General features: G+C 35.7%; 1 pseudogene; it reads right to left on the bottom strand.

Annotated features, from left to right (window-relative positions):
• Positions 1 to 10,753: 10,753 nt before the first annotated feature.
• On the bottom strand, positions 10,754 to 11,311 carry LOC122679357 (annotated as a pseudogene).
• Positions 11,312 to 15,034: the final 3,723 nt, after the last annotated feature.

Raw genomic sequence — 15,034 nt, 5'->3', positions numbered from 1 at the left:
AAGTGGTGAACGTGAGATTCAAACTACTTTGACTCCAAAGACCAGTTTTTTGTTTTTTTGTTTTGTTTTGTTTAGTATTTCTTAAAATTTACCATAACACACGCGAATTTGGCTGTGCCGGATCTTAGTTGCAGCAAGCGGGATCTTAATCTTTTGTTGGGGCTTGTGGGGTCAAGCCTAGGCCCCCTGCATTGGCAGCATGGAGTCTTAACCACTGGACGATCAGGGAAGTGCTGTTATGAAGTATTTTTTCATTGAGAAGAATCATTAACACTACATTTTTCTCTATGTAGAGATTTAACATTCTGAGCTTTTACATAAAAATTCCAAAGAGTCTCACTCTCCATGAAACTTTCATAAGGGTTTACAAATTCCTTGGGTGGTAAATATGCATACCTGTGCTCTATTTCCTCCGTTATATTAACTTTGGTGTCATCCGGGAGCAATTTTTAACTTAATGCTTCTGTATAGCCTGTGTGTTTGATGTACTCACAGTTTTGGGAGGTTAAGAACTGGCTGCTTTTCCTTCTGAATACCTAATCTGGAAATGGACTGAAGTTTCTTTCTACTCTTTGCACATAGGACAGGTCTCTGTAGGCCTGCTGGGTGACTCATACTAGTGCTTTCTAGTCTTTACCAGTCCTCTCACACTGAGTTCCTTGGGGACTAAACTATAGGCTCAGTAAAAGTTTTAGTTAGATTTAATTTAATTGATGAGCTTGTTGGTATACAAGGGAAAATAGAGAGAATGGAAGATTAGGCTTTCTGTTCATTCAAACCCTGGATCACCTCTTTGTTCCCAGACAACATTCAGAGTCAAGCACATGCAAATAGATTTGCACATTTGAGGAAGGAAATTCCTTAGTACAAATATCTCCTTGCTATTCTGCTCCAGTTAGTAAAATTTCTAAACAAAAATATACAAAAGAATTTCTATGAAAGTATGTGGCTCTGTCATCTGAAGAAGGCTATCCTAGATATGGGGACCTTGTGGTAAGACCAAATAGCCAAGAGGAATGAGAAATATAGTTCCCAGAAAATGCCCAAAAGGGGTAAGACATTTCAGGCAAGCAAGATTGATAGCTTTCATAATTTGGCACTGAGTCATTTTCATAGCCACCAACAGGCACACACATGCATATACACACCAGCCATCCTTCCTCCTCTCTTCCACAGATATCTTCCAAGTCCACAGTAAAAACTCAGCTAAAGAAAATGAGAAAATCCATGTCATTTGAGCAAATAGATGAAAATTTTTGGATATACCAGGAGGACCCAATTTATCAGTTGGAAAGAAGCGAATAGTAGGTATAGGCGGTTGTGAAAATGACAGGAGAGTTTTGCATTTGAAGAGTGGAATGACTATAGGAGACTAAAAGAAACTAAGCGACTGTCCTTTTCACCTGAACATATGCCCAGACTGGGAAGGGAATCTGGGAAAAGGCAGACATTCCTCCCTGAGAAATGTTTCTTCCCAGAACAGAGCCAAGAAGAACCAACCATAATGGACAGGATGCTTCTGATTAAGATAAGTCAAGTAAATACTACACAGGTGTCTGTAGAAAATGTTTCTTCTCAGTAGGGGAACAATCTGCTTTACCAGGACAAAATTGATCAAATGCATATTCCCAGATAGGCAGCAGGCTCTCAAACTTCACCACAGGCTGTTGTGTGAATATAGAGAAATGGCATCTCTAATTGTTTTGCTTCTGTGATGATCATAAGTAAATGCCAAGCTGTATTAAGCAGTTATTTCATGCCTGAATCTTACTTGTTAAATTCACTGGAAATGAATGATGATGAGTGACTTCTGAAATATAAAATTGCAGATTCAATTCCACGTGTTTGTATGTATGTATGCATTTACAGTAATAAAATTATACAGGCAAGTCTCCTACATGTGAATGAGTTCTGTTCCAAGAGCATGTTCGTAAGTCCAATTGGTTTGTAAGTCCAACAAAATTAGCTTACATACACAACTAACACAATCAGCTATATACTACTGTACTATAAAAAGGTTTATAATAATTTTCACACAAATAATATATAAAAAACAAAAACCAGACATTTTTAATCTTATAGTGTGGAACCATGAAAAGAACAGTAGTGGTGTACAGCAGCTGGCCTGCAGGGGCTGGCACTGAGTAAATAGGTGAGAAGAATTACTGACTGGAGGAGAAAGAAGGGGTGAGAGATGGTAGAGTGGAAGGATTGTCAGCAATAGGAAGCGGGGGACAAGCTGCAATTTCAGCCATGACTGACGTTGATGGCACATTTTCTGGTTCCTTGCTGGAGTCTATTCTATCTACCCTCTTGAAAAAAATGATCCAGTGATGTCTGGATAATAAATCTTTGTTTTTCTCATCATAGATTACACAGTAGCACCAGATTGCATTCTGAAAGGCTGCTGCAAGTTTCGTGTACCGTTCTATGTTTGGGTCCCATGCCTAAAAATCTAACAGTGCTTCCCCAAAGAAAGAAAATCCTTTTGCCATGACCTGCATCAAGAAATCTCTTGGCTTCTTCAGTTACTTCTCCTTCCTCTTGTCTTTCTTCCTCCTTTCCCTGGGCCTCCAATTCCATCAGATCTTCATTAGTAAGCTCTTCATGTGCTCGTCAAGGAGTTCAGTGAAGTTGTCCTCTTGTAGATTTAGCTCCAGCTTCTAGCTGAGAGCCACTAAGTTGCTGAAGACCTCTTTGGACTCCCTGTCCATCTTCTCAAATCCATGAAAATTGTGAACAAACTGCAGTCAAGGTTCTTCCAAACCTCTTTCATGGTGATGGCTGTAACTTCACGCCAAGCAAAGCGATGTTTTTTATGGCCTTGTAGATGTTATAGTCCTTCCAAAATTGTCACAAGATTCTTTCTGATTCATCACTCACCTTTAGTGTCTAATAAAAAGTGTGATGTAAATAATATTTCTTAAAGATCACTTTAACTCCCTGGCCTGTAGGTTGGATGCATGACGTATTTTTCGGTGGCAGACATGCTACTTTGTCATTTGGGATGGAAGTTGTCCATGAATGGGGGCTGCCTGCATGCTAAGTGGCTTCATTCAAGTCTGACTCTTTGTGACCCTATGGATTGTAGCCTGCCAGACTCCTCTCTGCATGATATTCTCCAGGCAAGGATACTGGAGTGGGTTGCTATGCCCTCCTCCAGGGGATCTTCCCAACCCAGGGATCGAACCCAGGTCTCCCACATTGCAGGCGAATTATTTATCAGCTGAGCCACCAAGGAAGCCCAAGAATACCGGAGTGGGTAGCCTATCCCTTCTCCAGTGGATCTTCCTGACCCAGGAATCGAACCAGAGTCTCCTGCATTGCCGGAGGATTCTTTACCAGCTGAGCTACCAGGGAAGCCCTGAAATAAAGATCCTGTACTACTATATCCTGCATAGGACTATACAGTAAAGTACACGAAGCATGGCCACTTTTGGAGAATGCATGCACATGCCAGTGTACCTCAGATGTGTGAACTATCATGTGACTGACTTGTAAATGCATGTTTGCATCTTCTTCAAGCTCATAACTTGAAGGTTCATACGCAGGGGACTTACTGTAGGTATATTATGACAATTTGTCTAACTCAAAGCTTTAATGGGGAGTCTTTTGTTTCTGTAACTATTACTTCATATTGTATTGTTTCTTATTTGAGTTAGGCACATTTTCTAATCATATTATTTCAAAGATTATTCAACGTAAAGTCTAGACAGATGGACTTAATGGTCTTTTTTTTTTTTTACTTCACAATCTTTTGATATGCTTTTCATTCCCATAAATGTGACTATTTCATATTATGGTTTAATTGGTTTTGGTAGAATATGCATTATAATACAGATACATAATATGCATGTAAAATACACATAAAAAATTCATGCATAAACTGCTTCTTATTCTAAAAGTAAAATGTTTCAACACTGTTACATCTTCCAGTCAGTAGACGTCATAAATAAGCTGCAACATATGAAACATCTATTAGAACTGGAGTATTCTTTAAAATGTGTATTTCTTTATCATGCTTAAATATCATCCACCTTTGTACTTACCTTTCAGTCTTGGGTGGCAAGAGGTTAAACAATAGAGTGGATGGATTAGGACTCACCTTTAGATGCTATTTTAAATCAGTGCCTGTGTCTATGATATTACCCTTGCAAAATGCTTTTGGAAGAGTTGATGTTCAATTATATCATTAGAGAAAAAAGCTAAAAATATTTTCACTTGCTTTTCTTGTTTGTATTTTTTCAGCTTGTTAAACTAGGGTCTGTTTTGTCTAGGTTATTTGCAATCTCATCATCATCCAGAGAAATGTGGTTTGCAAATTAAAATAGTAACATCAGCAATTTCCCCTGAGAGAGACTTGCTTCTACCCTGCCAGAGGCAGTATCACTAAGTAACAAATATTGAGAAGATTTCTCTCAGCTGCTACTGTGCTTATGAGTGTATGAGCACTGGCAGGCAGGGACCTGTCATCTACAGATGCTAATACAAACTAATGTGAACCATAATCATGAATTTCTTTTGGAGACATGGCATTACTATTATTACTACAAGAATATTTGCCAAAGGCAAAAAAAAAAAAAAAAAAAGCCAACCAAATAACAACACAAAATCTTCCTGATTCCTCCACTGTCTGCTTCATTAAGTGATTCTCCAGACCTCAGCTAAATATATTCTCTCTCTGGACCTAATCTTGCAATCCTCACTCCTATCAAAGTAGAAATATTGGCCAAATAATGATTGCAAAACCACAGCCTCAGACTAGAAGCCAACTGTGTTTTTGTTTTGTTTTATATTTTTTATTATGTCCCTTAGCTTAAATGAAGCTCAAGACCTAAAAGCTAGTGTATCTTTCACAGTTACTGCATTTTTTTGAGAACTCATAATTAAGACAGGGAAGAGGAGTGTAAGAACACTTATGTATGTGTATGTTCATGAAATAACAAACCTTCAACATCCTTGTGAAATCACTATTTATTGTGATTATTTCTTGTATTTATGGAATTTTTTTTGCTACTGTCTTTCCTTATTTATAAAATAAACATTGGTAGAGCTGTTTGCCAGATTGTGTGATGATGCTGGCAAGGGAATATGAATTAACCTCTAACATAAAGTATAAACATAGAAGGATGGGAAAATGGAGTAAGAAGTGATCTTTTTGGTGAGGTGGGTTTAGAGGAGGTTAGATTTAAGCCAGATGTTCATGCTAATCATAGGATGGAAAAATCTTCTTGGGAGAGTGAGCAATATGAAAATATTCTGGCCACATGAGGCTAGCATGCAAAATCTAAGCACATATTGAAATGCATGACATGGGTAGTATGTAGGAAAGAGTGAAATCTGATTTTTCAAATGATTTGATGACATATCAGAAGGGAAGGGCAGGCCGTTGGTGCTGTGGCTCTTCCCCTAACTTCAGGGACACAGGAGGGCTTGAATCTCCCTTAAAATATTAACTCAAGTAATTGTTTGGTGCTTATCTTTGTTGGATCTAAGATGAATGAGAATTTGAGGGTGGTGTATCAGAAGAAATACCTGTACATTTGGTCCAGATGAGTATTTAGCACCAAGTACCCAGTATTGAGGGCTTCCCAGGTGGTGCTAATGGTAAAGAACCCATTTGTCAATGCTGGGAGACATAAGAGATACGGGATTCAATCCCTGGGTTGGGAGGATCCCTTTGACAAGGGCATGGCCACCCACTCCAATATTATTGCCTGGAGAATCCCATGGACAGAGGAGCCTGGTGGGCTACAGTCCGTATGGTTGTAAAGAGTTGGACACGACTGAAGTGACTTAGCACTCATGCATGCCCAGGATTGATAAACTGTAGCTACACTGGAGAGGGAGTGCTAGTTCTACACCTTTGAGGGAGCTACATAGCTAGGCAGGATAAAACCCAGAGACTCCAGAGCCCACCGCTCTCTGACTTCTAATTATCCACATACAATGAACCTTGTCTATTGTGAACACAGGCAACTTGAGTGATGAATGATCAAGACAGAAACTCTGCCTGGAAGTCACCAGACCTCTTTGCTTGCTCTGCTTTGCATGCCATACTTTCTTCCTTTTCTGTTCTCTTTCTTAACACTGACTAAACAGAGAAGGTGAAAGAAGTTCTATCTTGTGAGTTGAATGTCAATCTGAACTCAAGACTTCTGCTGTTAGTAGAATAGAGTTGGTATTGGAGACAATAAGATCTTCACAAATGTAGTTAATTTTTTATCATAAATATTTCATTTTCACAGTATGAATATGAAAAATTAAAACTAAAGCCACCTGTATCCATAACCTAGAGATAATTATTAACATAGTCTTGATACTGATATATATTTACTAATAAAATCCATAAATGTATTCTTTTATGCATGACTTTTCTCACAAGTGGGACTTTGCTGGTGGCTCAGACAGTAAAGAATCTGCCTGTAGTGTGGGAGACTCAGGCTCAATCCCTGGGTTGGGAAGATCTCCTGGAGAAGGGAATTGCAACACACTCCAGTATTCTTGCCTGGAAAATTCCATGGACAGAGGATCCTGGTAGACTACAGTCTATGAGGTCTCAAAGAGTGGGACACAACTGAGCGACTTAACACTTCACTTTCTCACATGTGCCATGAATATTCTACCATGTTGCAGGGTAAATATGCAGCATGATTTTTAATGACTCCATAGAATTCTACTGTATGACTATTATATTATTTAACCAACCTATCAATACAACTTTTTGCTATTAGTTTCAATACTGTTTTCAATACATGTGGAAATTGCTTTTCTGAAAATTATCAATTTATAATTCCACAAGTAGCATTTGCCACAGCATATCTATGCATTTTCCCACCAACACTTAATTCACATTTTTAAAACCTTTTGTCAGCATAGTAGGTGAAAAGTATTTTTTTTATATTTGTATTTTCTAATAATTTTTATATTAAATGAAAAGTTATAAGGAAGAAAGTATCACTAAAAATGCTGCCATATAGAGATAACTATGTTAAAATCTTGGTGCTTAACCTTCTGAAAATTTATAATGCATATATACATATGATTTTTTAAAATAAATTGGACTATACAGTACATGCTATTTTTTACCAACAGTATATTTCACTAAGGATGTTCAATGAGAAAATGATATTCTATTGTGTGTATTTCACAATTTCCCTATTGTTGAATATTTATATTCAGTAATTTCCCAAATGTTGAATATTTCTTATCTTCTTGCTATTATACAATGGTGCTGTGATGAACACCCTTATGTAGTCTTGATCGCTTGTCAATTATTTCCTTAATATTATTCTCTTCAAATGGAATTATTTGGCAAAAAATTCTGCATACAGTCAAACTGTCTTTTATAAATACAAATCCCTGTCTTTGTTAGCAGTATATACAGATATCCATTTCTCTATACTCTTGGCAACACTAGATATAATCATATTTTAAATCTCTACCAACAAAATAAATGAAAGGTATTATAAATCATGCATCTTAGATTCAGTGAGATTGATTATCCTTTAATATTTATTGACTATTATTTCTTCAATGGTAAGTTGCCCTCTGATGTACTCTGTCCATTTTTCAGTAGTCTGTTCATCTTTCCTTTAAAGAAGAATTCTTTATATGTTAGAGGATATTAACATTTGTCCGCTACATGATGCTACTGACTTTTAATTTTGACTATGGTGATTTTACTGAGCTAAACTTTAAAATATATATGGAGAAAAATCTACAAATCTTTCTTGATGTCCTTTCTGTTACAGGATTTTTATTCACCCTAAAAGTATTGAGCTGTTTTAAAAAATTTCTTATAGTGTTTTCTTTTAAACTGAAGGTCAGTCATTAACTCATTTAGAGTTTTTCTTTTTCCTGCATTTTCTCAAATCCATTATAACCTTTATAATTCCTCTATCAATTTGAAATATTTTTCTTGTACAATATGTATATAATATCTATTCTATATGTATTTATATATGTTCTCTCAATATTGTTTAAAAATAAATATTAATAGCAGATAGAGTGTGTTTCTACAATATTTAGTCTATCTACCATATACATTTTGGAATACTTTTGCCTCATTCCAATAAATCCATTATGATTTTCAGAGACTGTACATGAAATTTATAAATTTAGTGAAAATCTTTAGCTCCATAATATTGAGCTTCCTCATGTAAAAACGAATTCTTCCCTTAATTCAAAGTTTCTTTCATAATTCTCATGATATGTTTACATCATTTACAAAGACATTTTGCACATTTACTGTTGCTTATTCTTATGATTTTTGTGTATGTTGTTATTATAAATGAGGTTTTTTTTGTGTATATGTACATACAGATGTACATACATAGGCATGCATGCTCACTTGCTCAGTTGTGTCTGACTCTTTGGGACTCCATGGACTGTAGCCCATCGGGCTCCTCTGTCCATGGGATTTCCCAGGCAAGAATACTGGAGTAGGTTGCCATTTCCTTTTCCAGGGGATCTTCCTGACCTAAGGATTGAACCCACATCTCCTGCATCTCCTGCAATGGCAAGTGAAGTTTTTACCACTGAGCCACAGGGAAGCCCATATATGTATATTTAATTTTGCATTGAAAAGTGAAACATTCATTTAAAAAAGTTACAGAAAGCACAGCTACTATTTATGAAGTGTTCTCTCTTTTAAACACCACTGAGGTCAAGACATAAATTTCTAAATGTTCCAGAAACCCATTATGTGCCCCTTCCCTATCATGACATTTCCTCCTCAATGATGATCAGAATTTTGTGATGATTATTGCCTTGGCCTTATTTATGGTTCTTATGTTAGAACTATACATGTCCTTATTTATCTGTAAATATAATATATACATATATTTCACTTTTCCTTCTTGTTGAATTAAAATAATTATATTCTATAATTATATTTTCTTGTGCAATTGATTTGTTACTTTCATACATTAGCTGATACTCTGTTCAATATTATAGTTGATTATCCTTTTTAAAGAAGTAATTTTCTTATATCATCAGTAAATTATGTTATTTATCGTTTCCTTTCCAGTGTCTAAATTTTCATTTAAACCTATAGGGTCTTTCTCAACTGTTAGTCTAATAACATTGGTTACAGCTAAGAGAACAATGTTAAATAATGGCAATAATCAGAATACCAGTTTTTTTCCTCATACTAATGGCCATACTTTTATTGTTTGTCATTGCTAGCATATAGTGGTTGTTTTGAGATATATGTTTATCACGTAAAGCAATATTATTTCTATTTTCCGAGAGATTTTTTTCAGAAAGAATATAAAATATTATCATGTGGCATTGTAGTGTCACCCAAGGCAATTGTTTGTCTCTGTTATTTTGAGTGACAAATCAAATTTGTAGAGCTATTTGGAGAGAAAATTTATTTTATACTATTGGTATTGTCAACTGGAAACATGATATTCCCTAACTTAATATTCTTCAGGAAAATTGAGTATTTTTCTTCATACTTTTTGCTCCATATTTCTTAACTTTACATGTAGTGATTCTGTATTTTTGTAGGTACTGGATGGAGTCTCTTAAAATTACAATTTAAAATTGAATTTTATAAATTTATTTTATAATTGGCCTCTATAATGACCTCACTTATTAGCTTTAAAAGCGTTTTCTATTTGTTTTCTCCTAAAGTTTTTCCAGCAAATAATCATAGCACCTGTAATGATTATTTTTCTTTTTAAATTTTTATAATTTGGGGGCTTGCACTTCTGGCCAAGAGGCATTAACAGAGACGAATTTTACTCCCCATCCTTAACAATTACAGATCTGGACAAAATACATGAAGCAATGACTTTTTAAAGTACTTACTTTTTCTTCATGTATTCCTAGCTTTACTAAAGTATGCTTGACAGATAAAAATTGTATATATTTGTGGTGATTTGATGTTCATATAAATTCTGAAATAGTTACCACTATCAATCTAATTTACCATCCATCACCTCATGTAGTTACCCTTTTGTTGTATGTATGTGTGTGTGTGTATGTGTGGTGAGAATACTTGAGATCTACCCTCTGAGCTAATTTCAAGTGTACAATACATTATTATTAACTATCATCACCATTAGACCTCCATCTTACAACTGAAAGTTTGGACCCTTTGACCAACATCTCCCCATTTCCATCTCACCCACCCCATCTCCCGGATCTTGGTAACTAGCATTTTATTCTCTCTATTCTGTTTCTTTGTGTTCAATATTTTTAGATTCCTCATAAAAGTGAGATAATGTGGTATTTGTATTCCTGTGTTTTGCTTTATTTCACTTAGTATCATGTCTCTAGGTTCTCCTATGTTGTCACAAATGCCAGAGAAAATATTTTTATTTTTTTGAGAAACCTCATACTTTTTTTCATAATGGCGGTACCAATTTACATTCACACCAAAATGGGCAAGGGTTCCTTTTTCTCCACATCTTCATCACCACTCAATATCTTTTTTTTTATCATAAAGTTTAATTATGCTTCAGAAAAAATTGAGTGAATAACCATCTCTGAAAAAATATATTGACTCTGTAGACTGCAGTTACTGGGGGTGGGGAGGGTAGACAGCAGCTGGTAAGTTAAATTACCCAATTTTCTATTCTTAAAATGACAAGAAGTCCCACATCCAGTCTGATTATAGAGATGCATGTGCCCCAAATGGCTGAGAATAAATACAACAAGAAAGGCAGAAGCTGTAAAGCTAAGGGCATGCAATAGGCTCTAAGAGAAAGTCTCAGAAATACCCAGAGTGGCAACAAGGAGCGTTTGGCTGTAGTTTGAAGTTCTTTTTAGTCGTCTTTGTCTTTCACTCCATGCTTAAGGATGCGCGTGAACTCGATGTAATTGAAATTCCCCTTTTTGTCAATAGGTGCTTCTCTGTACAGCTCGTCCACGTCCTCATCTGTAAACCGGTCTCCCATTGTGGTCAGCAGTTCTCTCAGGTAATCCTCCTGAATGGTGCCAGTTGCTTCTTCATCAAAGCAAACAAAAGCATTTCTGATGACATCTTCTGGATCTGTGCATTTAAATTTTCACCAAACATTGTGAGAAACATGGTAAAATTTATGGGACCTGGAGCCTCATTCATCAGGGCATCCAGATATCATCAGTTGGATTTTTTTCCCAGGGAAGCAAGCATGTCATGCAAGTCTTCCTTGTCGATGAACCCGTCCCTGTTCTGGTCAATCATGTTGAAGGCCTCCTTGAACTCCTGAATCTGGGACTGGTCAAACATGGCAAACACATTGGAGGTCGCACACTGGGGGTGCTTCTTGGTGGTCTTGGTCTTTGCTCTTTTGCTCGACATGGTGGCAGTTAAATCCCTAACTCAGCCGTGAGAATCCGAGAGCTTCTGGAATCTCCTCGCTGCCCCGGCTGCCGCTATCAACTCCCTTCCACTCCCAGAGCTCAATATCTTTTACACTGTAATTTTTGGACACTGTGTGTGCTCAATCATTTCAATCATGTCCAACTCTTTGTGACCCCATGGACTATAGACCGAGAGGCTCCTCTGTCCTTGAAATTCTCCAGGTAAGGATACTGGAGTGGGTTGCCATTTCCCACTCCAGGGGAATCTTCCTGACCCAAGGATCGAACCCAAGTCTCCAGTGTCTCCGGAGTTGCAAGTGTATTCTTTACTGTTTGAGCCATCACGGAAGCCCCCAAAAGCCCGACATGCACTCAGAGGCTCAAAGTCCTCCGTGTCAGACACTGAAGGAGACCATGTCAGCTTAGACACTGGGGGAAATTTAAACCAGAAATGTGATCCTTAGAAGAAGAGAAAGAAAACAAGCCATATTGACTGGACCAGCTTGCTGTCGCAAGATAGTTTCCAGGCTGCATTACAGACAAGGTGCATCCAAACTGAGCTTGATCAGTGAATGAGAAATACATTAGAGGTGAGAGAAGTCACAGAGTTACAGTCTGCAGAATATTGGAGAGGAAGAGTAAGTCTGCTCATAGAGAAAGAGAAAGCTCTAGGGATCTGCAGAGGTCTTCTCAAGTTTTGGGCTCAGTTCTGATTTAAACATGTGAGAGAAGAAATTATTCAAGCTAGGAAAAAAAAAAAAAAGAAGCACTGAACAACAGTAGGCAGGAGAATTTCTGGAACTTTTAAAACTAGAGATGGTTTGCATTTCCAACAGTCAGAGCAGAAAGATGTTGAAAGAAATGGGGTATTGTATAGAGTTCTAGAAAAACATCACCTTAATAGTGGGGTTAAGTTAGGATTAGACTAAAGCTAACTCTGGACCCACTATAAAATATCTTAAGAGCTGTCATTGAAAATATTCAATAAATTCCAATAAATTTTGCTGCATGCTAAAATAAAACATAGCACTACTTAAAGAAGGACACAAAAAAATCCAGCATTCTATAATATCATGCCAAGAATGAAAAGAAGCATAAAAATTTGAGTCACAACTGGGTGAAAAATGAATCAATTACAAAAACTAAAAATAACAGAGATGATGAAAATACCAGAAAAAGTCATTAAGACAGTTATTGTAAGTATGCATGTCCATGTGTTCAAATAGATTGAGACAAACAGAATCATGAGGAGAAAAACAGACCATACATAAGAATACAAGTGGACTAGAAATGAAAAATACAATATCTGAAATAAAAATTACATTGGACGAGAACAGCAGCAGGTTAAATGCCACAGAAAAAAATTTTCTCAGTGAACATGAAAATAAAGCACAAAGAAAATAAAAGACTGGAAAAATGAAGAGAGTATATAGATAAGATATCAAACAGCTTAATATAATGTGTAATTGGAGTCCCAGTAAAAGAGGAGAACACAGAGAAAACAATGATGGGGAAATTTTTTTCATTTGATGATAACTATACATGTATAGATTCAGGATGCTCAAATAATCCCAAATAGAATAAACATTTTTTAACAAAAAGTATAGCAAGGCATTTCATACAAAAAAAAATTTTGATGAAAACCAGTGCTAAAGAAAAAAATCTTAAGACAGAGAAAAAGGACAAAAGCAAAAAATAAAATGACAGTAGACTATTCATCAGAAACTATGCAAGCCAGAAAATAATGGAAAAATGTCTTTGATGTGGTGAAAGGAAAGCAAAAACACACAAAAATTGTTTAGGTTTCTTCACTCAGCAAAATTTTCTTTCCAAAAGGGAGACATTTTTGACAAGCTGAAGCTGAGAGAATTTATTGTCATCAGATTTCTATCTACACAAATGTTAAAAGAAGTATTTCAGGCAGAAGAAAATTATACCAGATGGAACTTAGGATATAAACCTGGGAATAAAGATCACAAAAAATGATAACTACATGGGTAAATTTATAAAATAAATTGTTTCCACATTTTTAATCATTTTAATAATTAATTAATTGTATAAGCAAAAAATAAAGCAATGTATTGTGGCATTTAAAGCATATGTAGAAAGAAAATATATGACAACAGTACAAATAAGAAGGGAAGTGGGAATATTATTTGAAGGCAAAATTTGTAGAATGAAACTAAGGCAGTGTTTGGAGAAAAACTTACAGTGCTAATTACTTACATTAAAAAGGAAGAAAGGTCTTAAGTCAATAATCTAAGTTTCTACTTTAATAAACTAGAAAGAGAAGAGATAATTCAACTTAAAGCAGAAGGAAATAATGTAAATAAGAGCCAAAATCAATACAATCAAAAACAAAAATGCAATAGAAAAAAATCAACTAAACCAAAAGCTAGTTCTTTAAGGTCAATAAAAATTATAAATATTATAAAAAGTAAAATAATAATAATGTGTTCATTGACATTAAATTGATATGAATAACTTAATATCAATAAATTTGACAACTCAGATGAAATGGACACACAACTCTGAAATACTCAAACAGCTCACTAAAGAAAAATAGATAATGTGAATAGCTTAACATCTCTAAAGAAACTAAATTATTCTTAAAAACCTTTCCCAAAAGAAAACTCCAGGCCCAGATGGCTTCATGGGTAAAAACATACCAAAAATCTAAGGACAAAATAATAGTGATTCTGCACAGATTCTTCCAGAAATAAAAAAGGAGGAAACACTTAGCAATTTACTTTATGTTTTGGAACCTTAAAGAAGGACTTTATAAGAAAGAAACTTCAACATCTCTTATAAATAAATGAATCCAGCAATATATAAGAATAATTATACATAATATATAAAAAGAATAATGTATCACGACCAAGTAAGACTTACTCTAGAAATGCAAGGTTGTTTCTACATTAAAATAAATCAGTGTAATTCTTCATATAAGGAGAATAAAGAAGAGAATCATATCGATCATCTCAACAGGTACAGGAATAATATTTAAATTCAATATCCGTTAGTGATAAAACACAGCAGATTATTCTCAGGAATAGGACACTTCCTCATGGTATGAAATACATCTGTGAAAAAATCTACAACTAATATCATGTGTAATCGTGAACAAATGAGCACTTCTGTATAAGATCATGAATAAGGCAGGAAACCCACCCTCACCATTCTGTTCAACATTGGGAAGGGAAAAAGTACATACAGATTAGAAAGTGAAAGCGTTAGTCACTCAGTCATCTCTGACTCTTTGTGACCCCCATCGACTGTATCCTTCCTGGCTCTTCTGTCCATGGAATTCTCCAGGCACAAATACTAGGGTGGGTTGCTGTGTCCTTCTCTGGGTGATCGTTCCCACTAGGGATTGAACCTGGGTCTCCCATATGGCAGGCAGATTCTTTACCAACTGAGCCACCAGGGAAGCCCCATAGATTAGAGAGGAAGAAGTAAAAATATCTTTATCCATAGTTATGTCAGTATAGAAAAATCCTAACTTTTCTAAAACAAGTCTAGTAGAAGTAATGAGTAAATTCAGCAGTCTCAAGATATAAGGTTAATATAAAACTTTTAAATGTATCTTTAAATTGCTGTTATTAGTTACTAAGTTGTGTCTGACTTTTTGTGACCCCCATGGACTGCAGCATGCCAGGCTTCCCTGTCCTTCACCATCTCCTGGAGTTTGCTCAAACTCATGTCCATTGAGTAGGGGTGCCATCCAACTATCACA

The sequence above is a fragment of the Cervus elaphus genome, chromosome 21 (genome assembly GCF_910594005.1).
Source record: "Cervus elaphus chromosome 21, mCerEla1.1, whole genome shotgun sequence".
Classification (NCBI taxonomy): domain Eukaryota; kingdom Metazoa; phylum Chordata; class Mammalia; order Artiodactyla; family Cervidae; genus Cervus; species Cervus elaphus.
This window is presented reverse-complemented; position numbering and strand designations above follow the sequence as displayed.